The sequence below is a fragment of the Colobus angolensis genome, unplaced genomic scaffold, assembly GCF_000951035.1.
Source record: "Colobus angolensis palliatus isolate OR3802 unplaced genomic scaffold, Cang.pa_1.0 Scaffold16, whole genome shotgun sequence".
NCBI lineage: Eukaryota > Metazoa > Chordata > Mammalia > Primates > Cercopithecidae > Colobus > Colobus angolensis.
Genome location: NW_012114710.1, coordinates 14,900,241 through 14,905,452, shown reverse-complemented (window position 1 = coordinate 14,905,452; position 5,212 = coordinate 14,900,241). Strand labels below are relative to the sequence as shown.

Below are 5,212 nucleotides of genomic sequence, written 5' to 3'. Positions count from 1 at the left end.
TTTTCTTAGTTCGTCTGGCTAGATCCTTATCAATATTATTATTTTTTTTCAGCCAACTTTTGGTTTTATTTCTCACCCATTGACTTACAGTCAAATATACCCCCAAAATTACAGCAAAATTTTCATTCTGTAAACAACTGTAATTTTTATTATTTATTGTTAATAAAATAAACTTTATTTTTAGTATTTATTTTAAAATATTAATTTTAAATGTTTGCTGTGATTTTTAATATTTATTTTCTTCTGCTTAATTTGGATGTAATTTGCTCATCTTTTTCCAGTTTCCTGAGGTGGAAAAGTTAGATTATTGATATTATATCTTTCTTCTTTTTGAATACATGTATGAAATGCTATAAATTTTCTTCTAAGCACTGGTTTTGATGTACTCTACAAATTTTGATAACTTGTGTTTTCATTTTCAATTAGCTTAAAATATTTTAAAAATTTTCCTGTGTTTGGGGGATCTGTATGTTAGTTAGAAGTGTGTTGTTTATTTTTCAAGTATTTTATCAGTTTCTAGTTATCTTTCTGTTATTGATTTCTAGTATAACTCCATTGTGGTTTGAGAGCACACAATGTATGATTTCTACTTAAAAATTGTTAAGGTGTATTTTATGGCTCAGAATGTGGTCTATCTTGGAGAATATTCCATGTAAGATTAAGAAGAATGTGTATTCTGCTGTTTTTGGTTCAAGCATTCAATAGATGTCAATTACATCCAGTTGATTGATGGCGCTGTTAAGTTCAACTATGTCCTTACAGATTTTCTAACTGCTGCTCTATTTCTGATTGAGAGATGCTGAAATCACAAGCAATAATAGTGAATTCATATATTTCTCTCTGCAGGTTTTACCTCTTGTATTTTGACACTCTGTTTTTACGTGCTTACACATTAAGGATGGTTGTGTCTTCTTGTAATATTGACTCCTTTTCTTTTATTTAATGCCCCTCTTTATCCTTGATAACTTTCCTTTCCCTGAAGTCTTCTCTGAAATTAATATAGCTACTTCTACTTTCTTTTGATTAGTTTTATAATTGTACATCTTTCTCCAACCATTTAATCTTAATCTATATGTATCTTTATATTTAAAGTAGTATTTTTTGACACAACAATTATTTGAGTGTTGTTTTTTGATCCACTCCAACAATCTCCAACTTTTAATTGTTATACTTAGGCCACTGATGTTATAAGTAATTACATACATAGTTAGGATTAGTATCTATCAATTGTTTTCATTCCTTTTGTTCTTTGTTCCTATTTTTGCCTTCTACTTTTTTTTTTTTTTTGCCTTTTGTGAATTTATCAATCATTTCATAGGATTCCATTTTTGATCTATTCTTAGCATATCAGTTATGTTTTCTGTTTTTACTTTTATCTAGTGGTTGCTCTAGAGTTTGCAATATGCTTTTACACCTAATCCAAGTACACGTTCAAATAACAGTAAACCACTTCATGGGTAGTGTGAGTATTATATAATAACAAGAGAATTTTAAGTTATCTCTCCTGTATCTTATATACTTGCTGAGTTTCTGTCACTCATTTTATTTATGCATCAACACACATTAAATAAATTACTTTAATTCTTTTGAACTATTATCTATTAGATCAATTAAGAATACAAAGTTTTTATTTTATCTTTACTTATTCCTTCTCTCATGTTCTTAGTTTCTTCATATGGATCTGAGTTTTTGACCTATATCATTTTTCTTCTCTCTGAAGAATTTCTTTTAAAATTTCCTGAAGGGCAAGTCTACTGGTAATAAACTACCCAGTTTTTTGTTTCTCTAAGAAAGTATTTCTTCTTCATCTTTGAAAACTAATTTCACCGGGTACCTCATTCTAGGTTGATTTTTTCTAACACTTTAAATATTTCACTGTATTCTCTTTTTGCTTCCATTATTTCTGAGGGGAAGTTGGTTGTGATTTTAATCTTTGTTTCTTTATAGGTAAGGTTTTTTTTTGTTTTTTGTTTTTTTTTCCTGTGGTTTCTTTCAAGACTTTTTCTTTATAGTTGATTTTCTGTTTTTGGAATATAATATTAACAGAGGTAGTGTTTTTGGCATTTATTCTGCTTGGGGTTATATGAGTTTCCCGAATCTGTGGTTTGACATCTGAAATTAATTTGGTAGAAATTATTTGTCATTATTGCTTCAAATATATTCTCTGTTCCTCTCTCATTTTCTTCTTCTTCTAGTATTATCTTTGCCTGTATGTTACACATTTTTGTTACCCTGTAGTTCTTGAGAGTTCTCAGATATTCTGTTTTGTTTTTCCTGTTATCTTTCCTTTTTATTTTTGGAAGTTTCTATGAAAGTATCCTCAAGCTAAGCAGTATTGTTCTCAGCTGTGGCCTAATCTACTAATGAGCTTATCAAAGGCAGTTTTCATTTTTATTAGGGTTTTTGGTCTCTAGCATTTATTTTTGACTTTTTTCTTGTAATTTTAATCTCTTTGCTTACATTGCCTATCTCTTCTTGCCTATGGTCTGCTTTATTCATTAGAACCCTTAACATGTTAACTATAATTGTTTTAAATTTCCAGTCAGATAATTCCAACATCCTTGCCATTTCTGAGTCTTGTTCTTATACTTGCTCTGTCTCTTAAAATTGTTTTTTATTTTGTTTTTGTTTTTGCCTTCTGCTATGTCTTGTAATTTTTTTCCTGACAGATGACCATGATGTACTGTGTAAAAAGAATTCCTTAGATAGGGTTTTAGTAATGTGGTGGCAAAGTGTGAGAAAAGGGAAGCATTTTATCGCTCTGTCATTAGGTCTTAGTTTTTCAGTGGTCTTGTGCCTCCTAACTGTAAACTTTAGAAGTTCTCAGTTTTCTTCCCTCTCAGGTGGAAGAGAATTGCAGAGTGGGCTAAAGTTGGGTATTTCCCTTCTTTCTAGTCAGTTAACTTCTGAAAAAAACCTAACAGTTTGAGGCTCTGGTAAAATTGTTTGGAGTGCAAGTCTTGTTAAAAAGAACAGAAACCCCTGGGTTCTTTTTCCTCTTTCTGCTGCTGAAAGCACAAAAAGACTTCTCTCCAATGTTCTCTATGAAAATCTGGTGGCGCTCTGAGGTAAAACTCATAATAATGTTGGAGGCCCCTATGACTGTGTCCCATGGAGTCTTAACTATCAGATTTGTCCACTCTGAGCCACCCAGATTTTCCTACCCTGGTAATGTTTCCTGCAGAGATTTGTGTATTCATCTCTCTCTCTCCAGTTTGGGGGGTAGCGGTTTGTCCTTTGACATCACCTCTCTGACAGATCTCAGAACAGTTGATTTTCCAGTTGAGGTTTTTACTTGCTGTCAGGATGGTGTGATGACTTCTAAGCTCATTGCATGTTGGGTCAAAAACCTAGAATCTGTGTTTTTATTTATTAAATCTGGTAACCCAAGGTAGTTTTTAAAAAGTCTTTCCAGCTATAATAGAAAAAATGTAAATAATTTCAAATCAGTATTCATTTCTGAAAAAATACAACTGACAATATGGAACCAATAAAAATAAAAAAGGAGTCAAATGAGATCTGTATATTTATATACCATTGTGAGTTTTTCATTTTAACATTATGTAGATCTATTTTAAAATGGAACATGAGGAAAATCCTTGACTAAATGGCTAAAAATTCCATCCCTAGGGATATCAGGACTGGCTGTATAATTTCAAGGGCTTAGAGCAACATGAAAATGCTTATCTCCTTGTTCAAAAATTGTTAAAATTTAAAGACAGAAACAATAGACTACTTCATAAGCACGTGGCCCTTCTGAATGTGGGTCCCTGTGGAACTGCTCAGGTTGCATGCCCATGAAGCAGATGCTGATGGTCAGGCCGATCTGGGACACATGAGGTAGCTATTACTGTAGCTATTACTATGATTGCCATTGTACAGATGAAAAGTGTGAGATTTTGGAGTTTAAATTGCTAGCCTACAAAGAAATTGATTTAGATTTTAATCTAGGTCATCTGAGACCAAAGTGTTTTAAAACATGAACAATACTAAGTTTTGCAATATTAAATCCTGGAAAAAACTAAACCAAAGGAGAAAGTTAATTGATCCTGTTTTGGGGAGATAAGTGTTTAGATAGGATTTACAAATTCAAATGACTGGCCCCGCGTGTGTGCGCCTAATCTCAGCTGGTCCACCCGAGACCCCCTGAGCACCAACCCTAGTCCCCCGCGCGGCCCCTTATTCGCTCCGACAAGATGAAAGAAACAATCATGAACCAGGAAAAACTCGCCAAACTGCAGGCACAAGTGTGCATTGGTGGGAAAGGAACTGCTCGCAGAAAGAAGAAGGTGGTTCATAGAACAGCCACAGCAGATGATAAAAAACTTCAGTTCTCCTTAAAGAAGTTAGGGGTAAACAATATCTCCGGTATTGAAGAGGTGAATATGTTTACAAACCAAGGAACAGTGATCCACTTTAACAACCCTAAAGTTCAGGCATCTCTGGCAGCGAACACTTTCACCATTACAGGCCATGCTGAGACGAAGCAGCTGACAGAAATGCTACCCAGCATCTTAAACCAGCTTGGCGCAGATAGTCTGACTAGTTTAAGGAGACTGGCCGAAGCTCTGCCCAAACAATCTGTGGATGGAAAAGCACCACTTGCTACTGGAGAGGATGATGATGATGAAGTTCCAGATCTTGTGGAGAATTTTGATGAGGCTTCCAAGAATGAGGCAAACTGAATTGAGTCAACTTCTGAAGATAAAACTTGAAGAAGTTACTGGGAGCTGCTATTTTATATTATGACTGCTTTTTAAGAAATTTTTGTTTATGGATCTGATAAAATCTAGATCTCTAATATTTTTAAGCCCAAGCCCCTTGGACACTGCAGCTCTTTTCAGTTTTTGCTTATACACAATTCATTCTTTGCAGCTAATTAAGCCGAAGTTCAAGCCTGGGAATCAAGTTTGAAACAAAGGTTAATAAAGTTCTTTGCCTAGTAAAAAAAAAAAAAAACAAATTCAAATGACTGGGGGAATCAGGGAGATCAAATAAATGAAGAAGGCAATTAAAAGTCATTATAGCAAAATTGATGGGGACTGTGGCAAACTGAAATGCTCATGTAATGTTCAAAGCCATTTAAACCCAAACTGATATAGCAAGTTTATGAGCTAAATTTGACCAGGGGCAGAAAGCATTTTATGATCCTGTAAACTTTGGTTTAAATATTATGAATAATAATATTCATTGCATTTTTTAAAAACAAAAA

General features: G+C 33.5%; 1 pseudogene across 1 annotated transcript; it reads left to right on the top strand.

Moving 5' to 3' along the window:
* Positions 1-4,103: 4,103 nt before the first annotated feature.
* Positions 4,104-4,959, top strand: LOC105508272 (annotated as a pseudogene). Its single transcript, XR_001001233.1, has one exon. The product of XR_001001233.1 is annotated as a transcription factor BTF3 pseudogene (transcript).
* The last annotated feature ends 253 nt before the right edge of the window (positions 4,960-5,212 follow it).